We start from the raw sequence: 13,283 nt of genomic DNA on the forward strand, positions 1-13,283 counted from the left end.
CAGAAATAGTAACATTCAAAATACAATGTGTCTCAGGATTATCTAAAAGACACAAAACTGAATGACTTACATCAAGTGAAAATGTTATGCCTAGGTAAATTCTTTAGATAGAGAGACCAGCAAACAAAAAACAATTGTCTGCCACCAGAGACCTCTGGTCTGTCTGTATTCCGCTGATGAAGCTGCTTGCTGGTTGGTGTTCAACTGATCCTGCTTTCTAATTATCCAGTCTTATACCACAGGGGGGCCTACACAGTCATTCACTCTCCTTCTCACTCTGTTTGCAGAACATGGATTTATGCACAAGGAGATGGCCAGCCAGCTGGAACTGTTTGAGTCCCTCTTCCCAGCCTCTGGAGCTATGGCAGAACTGCCAGGAGCACTGTGTGGACTGACAGGAGCACTGTGTGGACTGACAGGAGCACTGTGTGAACTGTCAGGAGCACTGTGTGGACTGTCAGGAGCACTGTGTGTGTTGAGTGACTGGAAAGTACCCGTGGGGAACAGACTTGCTCTCCTTAATCACATCCTGTATCTCTGCCTCTCTTTTGCTGTGAATACCGTTTTCCTGTTGGATTTCCGCTGGATGTCTTCCACAGTCCATAAGAGGGAGTTTCCCATGTCAGGGCTAAGCCTCGTCACCACAATTCTCAGATGTGCCGTATGGGTTTTGCATGCCTCAGGAACAACCGTTCTCACTGCCAATGTCACTGTCTCCCTACAGGCTCTGCAATGTGATGTTTTTCCCCACAGATCTTTGTCTCCTGACTCAGGGCTTTGCCTTTATGTGTATGTATTTACAGTTGGAGTCTGTCCCTCTGTTTTCAGTGAAATTCTTAAGTTCCTTTCTAATTAAAAATTCTCTCAAATCAGTTCATGGGAAAAGTGGCCTCATCACAAATATTGCCAGGATTGTTATTTTCCTGCTGTGCTCTGTTTGATTCTCTTTAACTTATGTATATTTTATGTGTATGGGTGATTTGCCTCTGTATGTGTCCATGCACCATTTTCTGCCTCGGGTCCATGGAGCATCAGGTCCTGGAGCTGCAGTTACAGTGGTTGTGAGGCACTAAGAGCTGCAAATCAATCAATCTCCTTTGGGAGAGCAGCTGATGCTCTCACCCATCTCCCTGGGCTCCTGTTTCTCATTATAAGACAGGCCCTCGAGTAGCCCAGTAGCCTCAAACTCAGAATGTAGTCAAGAATCAACTTGAACTCTTTTCTGCCTCAGCTTTCCAAGTGAGGGGATTATTGGGAGGAGTGACAAGAGTTTCCTGTTCAGTTAGAAGTCTGGGTCCTGATTCTTAATTCGTAACAATCATGGCACCCCAGCTCAGTGTCTATGAGTAGGTGTTAAATTTTGTGTCTCAAAACTGGCATTACTGTTGGACACTATAAATTCAAGTCAAACATCTAAAATATAACATTTAAAATAAATGAAAATTAACTTTCTTCTCATAAGAGATGTGACCATGATTTGTGCTTTTAAACATTCATACTGTTTGGACCTTTCCCTCTCTTAGATTACCATCAGGTTATACAGAAATAAATGTTTATCCATGTAGTCAATATGACAGAATCAAATATACAAGTAGAATATAAAGGCACACAATATATTTTTAGTGCTTCCTGGTGGATAAAGTTTACTCTAATGCTGGAGGAAGTAGGATGGGTATTCTCTGATGTGTCTGCATTACATGAAAAGTGGTGCTACAGTGTCATTTTTAAATTGGCATAAGCTTTTTTTTAAAGAAGCATTTGGAAAACTCAAGAACATATGCTGGAGCTTTTAAAATAAGTATAACTGATATGGTAAAAGAGAAATATGAAAGCAAAAATGGAAGACAGAAAGAGAAGTGGAAAATCATCATGAAACATTTACATATGTGATATTTAAATCTAATTCTGTCAATAATGATTTTGAACATAAATTATCAAAATAGACTATTAAAAGACAGTGTAGCCATGCCTATTGTCTCATGCCTTTAATTCCAGCATAATGTTGGCAAGAACAGGGAGACATCTATGAATTTGAGATTAGCTTGTTCTTCATAGTAAGTTCTAGGCCATCCATTGGTATACAGTAAGACCCTGCCTTAAAAAAATGATAGATTAGTTTTTTCTATCTATCCATTTAAAAATATATAGATACATGCAAACTAAAAGTTCAGAAATTGAGGAATGTGGGGAATAGCAAGATGACTGAGATGGTAAAGGCCTCTATCCACAGATACACAGTCACACAGATGCAAACACGCATACACTCATATGTGCACACAACACACAAACACACACACACACACACACACACACGAAACAAAACCAGAACAGTGACACATTGAGACACTATTAGCATTGCTTTTCAAAAAAAAAAAAAACATAGAAGGCTATAAATGTCCCCATGCTAGTTTCTGATGTCACCTGTTATCCTTCCTTTTCTTCCTGTGTGGTATGGGTGCGCACATTAATTTAGACTCCTTGCTTATTAATTCACTGCCCCAGAAGCAAACATTGTCTGACTTTAACTTTTGCTACTCAACACTTAAAGAACTGTATCTAAGGTAGACACAAACTATTTACCTCAAATAAGTCACAAGAAACATTGTTTTCACTAACATACTCACTGTGCTCTTCCCTTGGAGAAATATTCCCCACCATTCAAGGATACATTTTGTATCACAGTTTCATGAATGGATAAGATGGTTGGGATTCATGCGGGTTGTTTGGTTCATAGACCCATGTGACACGACACAGAAACAAAGATGTATTTTGAGTATTCTTTCTCTTCCTTCCCTCTTACTCTTCCCAGGCTTGGGTATAGCTCCTCATCTTCCCATTGAACCTTGTGACACAGGGCTCTAGGTGCTCTGATAATCTAAGAATGGTGCTCAGAACCTGAAGTGCATCGCAGAAGCCCACAACGACTGTGTCTGGTTTTGCCCCAAACACAAGAAATAGTCTGTTCCACGTGGAAACATCTGTCGCTCTGAGAGAAAGTTCTGCAGAGCTACATCTTCACCCACCAGTGTTTTAGTTAGGGTTTCTATTGCTATGAAGAGACACCATGACCATGGCCACTCTTTTAGAGGAATACATTTAATTGTGGCTCACCTACAGCTTTCAGAACCTTAGTCCATTATCATCGTGGTGAGAAGCATGGCGGCACGCAGGCAGACATGGTGCTTGAGAAGGAGCTGAGTGTACTCTACATTTGATCCACAGGCAGGAAAAGGAGACTGCCACACGAGACCTAGCTTGAGCAGAGGAGACCTTAAAGCCCTCCTCCACAGTGACACACTTCCTCCAACAAGGCTACACCTACTCCAATAAGGCCCCAATAATGCCACTCCTGATGGCCAAGCATTCACACACATGAGTCTATGGACGCCATTCTTGTTGGTCCCACTCCAACTAGAAATGCTGTCTTCAAACAGTACAGGGGTCAGCAAAAGGTAGGCTCCTTCCAATGTCCTAATCTTGGTATGTCACTGATGAGGTTGTGACCAAAAAGCACCTGTGAGTGAGGTCTGAATGAATGTTTAACTTTATTCATGTAGAACTAAAACTAAATTTACCCTTTCTCCTATCTTACTCTTTTGGTCACATATATAATTATTTCACTTTATAAAAATGAAGAGGTCCCCAGCTCCCACATGGCAGACCACAAGCATCTAATAAGGCTGATGCATCTTCTCACCTCCACAGGCTTATGCTCATACATGGTGTACATACACATACAATTAAATAATTTTTAAACAACTTTCAAAATTAGGCAAGACATGTTGCCTACATGTAAGATGAACATGGTTGCATGCCTTATGAAAACACTGGGCCTGAACATCTTTATCCAGTGTTGGCTGTTCTCTTCAGACGTGAGGCATATTTACTCCCTACACTTCTCAGAAATGTTACAAATCTCCCCCCATCCAGACATGAAAACTGAAAGGATTTGTTTTGTTTGATTGACATATGGCAAACCCTGGGTATCATCTTCATTCCAAGCATCTTGGGACTGTGTTGGAAATCTGTTGGCTGAAAATTCCTACATTTCATGCCTGGGCTCTTTCTTTAAAGTACTGTGTGGTTTTAGTTAAAAAAGTACCATATCATATTTTCTCATGATATAAAACCACTATAACTAAAACCAATTGATGGGGTAGGAATGCTAAGGAAAGGGTTTTTACATGGAGAAAATAAAATTGGACACTTGACCTAACCTGCATTCAAAAAATCATCCTGAAAGAATTGTAGTGTTATAGGCCTCCAAACCGTAAACATATTGGACAAAAATATACAGAAAACCTCAGGGGTTTGGGGCTAGGACTGATCAATCCAGGCCAAATCACAGAAACCTAAGCAAACAAGGTGAAGTAGGATTATAGCAAAACAAGAATACCCCACACAGTGAAGGAGGGAATCAAGCCAATGATCAAAAGGGGGAAAATATTTGCAAGTTTTAATTTGAAAAGAAACACTGTTAAAGTCTGTCCCTAGCGCTGATTCAAGGGTGTTTCCTTATTTATTTGGTATGTGTATGTCTTTTGACAAATATCAGTTCAGGTACTTACGCCATACTTGTAAATTTTTTATCTCATTGCTATAGATTGAGTCCCTTATGTATCTGCATATTTATGAATATGCACTTCAAAAAATGGACATACATAAAGATATATATGAGAAACATAAACACTGTGAATGAATCTCTCATGCAAAATGCCAGTCAAAGAAGCCATGTCAAAAAGTCAATCAGAGCAGATGGGTAACTATGGCTGCCTGCTTGGAAGACTCCATCCAGCCCTCCATGGAGGTTTGTGGATGGGGAGGAGGATGAAAGACACCTGAGCTGATGCTTATGCTTTGCTTGGTCACAGCTTTGTTTACATGAACTTCACATGGCAAAACTTCACAAAGCTTTAGACTTCAGTTTTGCACATTTCCTTTTGTGCTTATGTTTGCACAGTGGCCTTGGGAAAACTTGGGAAACAAACTGAAGCAGTGTAGATACTAAAGAGTAGTAGGCACCAGTAACATAGGGGCATCAACACACACATACATACATACATACAAACACACACATACACACACATCCATACACATATATACAAACACACACATACACACACACACACACACACACACACACACACACACACACACACCACTTATTTATTTTGATTTATTTGCCTTTAGACGGGACCTGGCTACAGATCCCAGGCTAGCCACACATTTATAATTCTCCCAGGCTCATAAATTCTGGGTTCTGTTTTCTGTTCAGAAATATAGATGTATTGTGAAGTGTGATAGACTTTGTTGTAAGTTAAAAAGAATGAGCTGTAGGCTTCAGGTGACCATTTAGGGCATACACCAGCAAACCTGTCATTTAAACCATGCCATCTATGCATATCTGTAAGGTAAGACAAAGCTTTGGATGAGCAAATGTTTGCTGTTACATGTCACAGTAGCACATAAGGGGTACACTGGACTTTGTCAATGGTTCAAGTACCCTAAGAACCTGAACAAAGAAAATGAGGAATTCAGGGCACTTGATTTAATGTTTGTGGTCTGCATAGTATAGAGATAATTGTGTCTTAAAATAAATGTTGGCCTGTGCCTGGAGCTGACCTGGTCCAACAGCTCTCTGTACTTAGATTCTGGGGGTAGAGAGAGTGTGACTCTTAGAAGTGCAGACAATTCTGAGAGCTCAGGAGAAACCACCACTTCTGCTCTCATACCTGGCCCAAGTGGAACCAACCTGAGGTGCTCTAGACACAAGAATCCAGGAGCAGTCAAGGACAGAATCGTTCCATTCTCTGCCTGCACCCAGAGCTGAAAGCCAATTGCCAGAGGCACTGACACACCTGAAACCACCACTTCTGCTCTGAGGGACCTGCCTGCAGCCCTCATTACACAGAAACCCAGGAGTAGTCTAGTACAGGATCCTTCTGGTTTCTGCCTGTACCCAGAGCTGACCCTGTGACACAGCTCTCTGTACCCAGCTCCTGCTGGGAGAAAGTCAGACTCCAGGAGTGCTGAAACACAGGCTTACAGGAGGGTCAAGCCACTGTCAGAGACAGCAAGACCAGCTAACATCCGAGATAACCAGATGGCAAGAGGAAAGCACAGGAACCTTAGCAACAGAAACCAGGACTACATGGTATCCTCAGAACCCAGTCTCCCACCACAGCAAATACTGGAACACACCTGAAAAGCAAGATTTGGATTTAAAGTCACATCTCATGATAATGATGGAGGACTTTAGGAAGGACATAAATAACTCCCATAAAGAAATACAAGACGGGGTTGGGGATTTAGCTCAGTGGTAGAGCGCTGGCCTAGCAAGCGCAAGGCCCTGGGTTCAATCCCCAGCTCTGAAAAAAAAAGAGAAAAAAGAAAAAAAAAGAAATACAGGACAACACAGGTAAACAAGTAGAAGCCATTAAAGAAGAAACACAAAAACCCCTTAAAGAATTACAGGAAAGCACAATGAAACAGGTAAAGGAATTGAACAAAACCATCCATAATCTATAAAGGAAATAGAGACAATAAAGAAATCACAATGAGAGACAACTCCAGAGATAGTAAACCTAGGAAAGAGATCAGGAGTCATGTAAGCATGACTAACATACTACAAGAGATAGAAGAGAGAATCTCAAGGGCAGAAAATACCATAGAAAACATTGGCAGAAGCATCAAACAAAATGTAAAATGCAAAAAACTCTTAACCCAAACATCCAGAAAATTCTGGACATAATGAAGAGATCAAATATAAGGATAATATATGTGGAAGAGAGCAAAGATTCCCAATATAAAGGGCCAGTACTTATCATCAACAAAATTATAAAAGAAAATGTCCCTAACCTAAAGAAAGAGATGCCCATGAACATAAATAAATCTAAAGAACCCCAAATAGACTGGACTAGAAAAGAAATTGGTCCCATCACATAATAGTCAAGACACAAAATGTACAAAACAAAGAAAGAATATTAAAAGCAGTAAGAGGAAAAAGTCAAGTACCACATAAAGGGAGACCTACCAGAATTATACCAGACTTCTCATGAGAGACTATGAATGCCAGAAGATCCTCTACAGATGTCATACAGACCCTAAGAGAACACAAATGCCAGCCCAGGTTACTGTATCCAGCAAAACTCTAGATTAACATAGATGGAAAAACCAAAATAGTCCATTACAAAACCAAATTTACATAATATGTTTCCACAAATCCAGCCTTACAAAGGATAATAGACAACTCCAACACATGGAGGGAAACTACACCATAGAAAAAGCAAGAAATTAATCTGAATGCAACAAATCCAAAGGAAGAGAGCCACGCAAACATAATTCTACCTCAAACAACAAAAAATAACAGGAAAAATCAATCAATATTCCTTAATATCTCTTAGCATCAATGGACTCAATTCCCCAATAAAAAGACATACACAAACTTACTAGATACTTAAAGAGGACCTAGCATTTTCCTGCATACAGGAAACACACCTCAATGACAAAGACAGATACTATCTCAGAGTAAAAGGCTGGAAATTTTCCAAGCAAATGGTCCCAAGACACAATGTAAAGTAGCCATTCTAATATCGAATAAAATTGACTTTCAAACAAAAGTTATCGAAAAAAAAAGATAAGGAAGGACACTTCATACCAATAAAAAGAAAAATCCATCAAAATGAATTTTTCAGTTCTGAATATCTGAATATCTCAGTCTTGAATATGTATGCTCCAAATGCAAGTGCACTTACATTTATAAAAGAAACCTTACTAAAGCTCAAAGCACACATTGAACCTCACACAATAATAGTAGGAGACTTCAACACCCCACTCTCATCAATGGACAGATCATGGAAACAGAAACTAAACAGAGACACAGAGAAAGCAACAGAAGTTATGAACCAAGTAGATTTAGCAGATATCTATAGAACATTTCATCCTATAACAAAAGAATATACCTTCCTCTCAGCACCTCATGGTACCTTCTCCAAAACTAACCATAGAATCTATCACTAAACAGGCCTCAACAGATAAAACAAGATTGAAATAATCTCACGCATCCTATCAGATCACCACAGACGAAGTCTGGTCTTCAATAACAACAGAAACAACAGAAAGCCCACATACACATGGATGTTGAACAACATACTCCATGATAATTGCACAAGGAAGAAATAAAGAATTTTAAAACATTTTAGAATTTGATGAAAATGAAGGCACAATATACCCAAACGTATGGGATTCAATGAAAGTAGTGCTAAGCAGAAAACCAAGAGCTATGAGTGCCTCCAAAAAGAAACTGGAGGGAACATACACTAGCAATTTGACAGCACACTTAAAAGCTCTAGAAAAAAATGAAGCAAATACACCCAAAAGGAGTAGACAGAAAAAAAATTATAAAACTCAGAGCTGAAATCAACCAAGTAGAAACAAAAAGAACTATACAAAGAATCAACAAAACCAGGAGCTGGCTCGCTGAGAAAATCAAAAAGATAGATAAAACCTTAGCAAGACTAACCACAGAGCACAGAGACAGTATCCAAATTAACAAAATCAAAAAAGAAAAGGGAGACACAACAATAGAATCTGAGGAAATTCAAAAAATCATCAGATCCTGCTACAAAAAGCCTATATTCAACAAAACTGGAAAATCTGGATGAAATGGATAATTTTCTAGACAGATACCAGGTACTAAGTTTAAATCAGGATCAGATAAACAGCCCCATAACTCCTAAATAAATAGAAACAGTCATTAAAAGTCTACCAACTAAGAAAGCCCAACACCAAATGGGTTTAGTGGAGAATTCCATCAGACCTTCAAAGAAGGTCCAAAACTATTCTGTCCAAACTATTCCACAAAATAGACACAGAAGGAGCATTACCCAATTCCTTCTCTGAAGGCAAAATTATGCTTATACCTAAACCCCACAGAGACTCAACAAAGAAAGAAAACTTCAGTCCAAGTCCTATTATGAATATCCACGCAAAAACACTAAATAAAATTCTTACAAACTGAATCCAAGAATACATCAACACAATCATCCATCATGATCAAGTAATCTTCATCCCAGGAATGCAGGGATGGTTCAACATACAAAAATCCATCAATGTAATCCACTATATAAACAAACTAAAAAAAAAAAAAAAGCACATGATCATCTCATTAGATGCTGAGAAAGCATTTGACAAAATTCAACACCTCTTCATGTTAAAAGTCTTGGAAAGATCAGGAATTCAAGGCCCATACCTAAATATAGTAAAAGCACTATACAGCAACCAGTAGCCAACATCAAAATAAATGGAGAGAAACTTGAAGCAATTTCTCTAAAATCAGGGACTAGAAAAGACTGCCAACTCTCTCACTACTTATTCAGTATAGTACTGGAAGTCCTGGTCACAGCAATCAGACAACAAAAGGAGGTCAAAGGGATACAAATTGGAAAGGAAGAAGTCAAAATATCACTATTTGCAGATGATTTGATAGTATACGTAAGTGACCCCAAAAGTTCCACCAGAGAATTCCTAAACCTGATAAACAACTTCAGCAAAGTGGCTGGATATAAAATTAACTCAAACAAATCAGTTGCCTTCCTCTACTCAAAGAATAAACAGGTGAGACAGAAATTAGGGAAAGGACACAATAGTCAGAAATAACAAAAAATACCTCAGTGTGACTCTAATCAAGCAAGTGAAAGATCTGTACGACAAGAACTTCAAGTCTCTGATGAAAGAAACTGAAGCTCTCAGAAGATGGAAAGATCTCACCTGTTCACAGATTAGCAGGATTAATATTGTAAAAATGGCCATCTTGCCAAAATCAATCTGCAGATTCAATGCAATCCCCATCAACTTCCAACTCAATTATTCAGAGAGTTAGGAAGAGCAATTTGCAAATTCATTTGGAATAACAAAAACCCAGGAAATCAAAAACTATTCTCAACAATAAAAGAACTTCTGGGGGAAATCACCATCTCTGACCTCAAGCTTTATTACAGACCAATAGTGAGTTAAAAAAAAAATCCTGTATGGTATTAGTACAGAGACAGGCAGTTAGATCAATGTAAAATTATTGAACATACAGAAATGACCCCACACACCTATCTATGGTCATTTGATCTTTGACAAAGAAGCTAAAACCATGCAGTAGAAAAAGATAGCATTTTCAACAAATGCCGCTGGTTTAACTGAAGGTCAACATGTAGAAGAATGCAAATTGATCCTTTTTTATCACCCTATACAAAGCTCAAGTCAAAGTGGATCAAGAACCTTCACATAAAACCAGATACACTCAAACTAATAAAAGAAAAAGTGGTGAAGAGCCTCAAACACATGGGCACTGGAGAAAATTTCCTGGACAAAACAACAATGTCTTATGCTCTAAGATCAAGAATTAACAAATGGGACCTCATGAAATTGCAAAGCTTCTATAAGGCAAAGGACACTGTCATTAGGACAAAACAGCAACCAACAGATTTGGAAAAGATCTTTACCAATGCTACATCCGATAGAGGACTAATATCCAAAATATACAAAGAACACAAGAAGTTAGACTCCAGAGAATCAAATAACCCTATTAAAAATTGGGGCACAGAGCTTATCAAAAAATTCACAGCTGAGGAATATCAAATGGCAGAAAAGTACCTAAGGAAATGTTCAACATCCTTCATCATCAGGGAAATGCGAATCAAAACAACCCTGAGATTCTACCTATCACCAGGCAGAATGGTTAACATAAAAGATTCAGGTGACAACAGTTGCTGGTGTGGATGTGGAAAAAGAGAAATATTCCTCTATTGTGGGTAGGATTTCGACCTGGTACAACCACTCTGGAAATCAGTCTGGAGGTTCCTCAGAAAACTGGACATAGTACTACCTGAGGACCCAGCTATATCACTCCTGGCATATACCCAAAAGATGTTCCAACATATAACAAGGACACGTGCTCCACTATGTTTAGAATAACCTTATTTATAATGGCCAGAAGCTGGAAAGAACACAGATGTCCTTCAACAAAGGGATGGATACAGAAAATGTGGTACATCTACACAATAGAGTACTACTCAGCTATTAAAAACAATGACTTCATGAAAATCATAGGCAAATGGATGGAACTAGAAAATATCCTGGTGAGGTAACTCGATCAGAAAAAAAAAAAAACACATGGTATGCACTCACTGATAAGTGACTATTAGCGCAAAAGCTTGGATTACCCAAGATACAATCCACAGACCACATGAAGCTCAAGAAGAAGGATGACCAAAGTGTGGATGTTTAAGTCCTTCTTAGAATGGGGAACAAAAATATTCACAGAAGGAGATATGGAGACAAAGTTCGGATCAGAGACTGAAGAAATAGCCATCCAGAGCCTGCCCAACTTGGGGATCTAGCCCATATTCATACAGCAACCAAACCTAGACAATATTGCTGATGCCAAGAAGTGTATGCTGACAGGAACCAGATATAGCTGTCTCTTGAGAGGCTCTGCCAGAGCAAGACTAATACAGAGGTGAATGCTCGCAGCCAACCATTCAACTGAGAATGGGGTCCCCGTTGAAGAATTTGAGAAAGGATTGAAGTAGCTGAAGGGTTTTGCAATCCCATAAGAACAACATCGACCAACGAGAGCTCCCCAGGTCTAAGCCACCATCCAAAGAGTACACATGGACAGACCCATGGCTCCAACTGCTTATGTAGCAGAGGATGGTCTTGTTGGGCACCAAAGGGAAGAGAAGCCATTGATCCTGCCAAGAATGTAGGGGAATGTCAGGGCAAGTGGTCAGGAAGGTGTGGGTGGTTTGGTGGGGAAAAGGAGATAATATTTTAAATGTAAATGAAAAATATCCAATAAAAAATGTAAATAGGTAAAGCCTTTGAAAACATCAAATAAATAAGTAAATAAATAAATGTCTCACAGACTCAACCTGAGATTTTGGAAATCAAACAATAGTTTTAAAGTACCAATTATTATTATCATGAGGCCTCAGCAAACAGTCTGTTTTAAGTTCTCTGAGATAACCCATAGGGACCCTGAAAAGTGTAAGTCCAAGGGACCTAACAGGAACCAAATATATTCCCAGAGCCAGCTCCCCAGACAGATCAAAGTACGCTCTCTCCTTTCCCAGATGTACTGGCAGGTGAATCATTTCTCAATACTTAAGACATGCAAAGGGAATCAAACAGATTCATCCATCCATACATTCAGCGATTCCATGCCAGAGCTGCTGACTTACTGCCTGAGAGACGGTCCTGCTGTCCATCTCCTCACTTGATGACGTCTGGACACAGAAAGTGAGCGTCATTCCACCAGGTGAGAGCTGAGTGAGATAAAACAGGACAAAAAATTCTCCCTAAGTGTTAGATGTGAATCAAACAACCTGTATTTCTTTTAGGAGACGTGAAAGTCTGCAAGTGAGAGGGAAAAATTATACAAAAACCTGAGGATTTTTTTCTATCACAACCTCTCTGAGTAGAATTTCACCAGTCACTCTTAGTATATACCATCACCGGGGCACAAGGCAGGACACATGCTTGATGCTTAGCAGTCTTGAGTGCAGATAGGAGTAACAAATGCTGTGAAGTCCTGTTTCTAATGTTGTCCAAGTGTGTTCTGTCTAGCTCAGAATACTGACAATGACCTGAGGGTACAAGGCTGTCGGCGTAGCTGCTTCTGAGGCAGAGGCAGGAGCATTGCAAGTTTAAGGCCTTCTTGACCAGAGAGTGGACTCAGAGGCACTTAACTAATGACTGACTCAGTAAGACTGTAGCTTAACTAATGACTGACTCAGTAAGACTTTATCTTAAGGCATCGTCTCAAGAGTACTGCTAGATGTCACTGGTTTGCCCCCGGAGTTGGCAGGAATCATGAGTTGTGTTCTGTGGTGCAGGGCAGCAGAAGAAGGACACGGCCTCCTGTGCATCTCACAGACCAAGTAGGGTTGGGACCTGACTCTGCTGCCATAGGGGAAACTTGTCGCCAAAAAACCAATTGACAGAGAAAAGATTAAGCAAATTTATTAAGCGGGTACAACACAACAGGCACTTTTGGAAACTGTCAGGTCCTCACAGGATTCCCCTGAGGAAAGAAATTTCACGTTAGACATGGATTCCTGAGGACTGGGTCACTGGGTAGCTGATGTTGCGCTGTATGGACAGTGTCTCACTAGACTGGGTCGACATTCAGTCTCTGTGGAGATGACTGGAAGCATGAAGGAGAAAGCAGTTTGTCTTTCCTTGGAAGGCTGAGGTGGCAACAGCATGAGAACCAGGCCTTTGTGTGTGAA

This window comes from Rattus norvegicus, chromosome 10 (genome assembly GCF_021556685.1).
Source record: "Rattus norvegicus strain SHRSP/BbbUtx chromosome 10, alternate assembly SHRSP_T2T, whole genome shotgun sequence".
Lineage (NCBI taxonomy): Eukaryota > Metazoa > Chordata > Mammalia > Rodentia > Muridae > Rattus > Rattus norvegicus.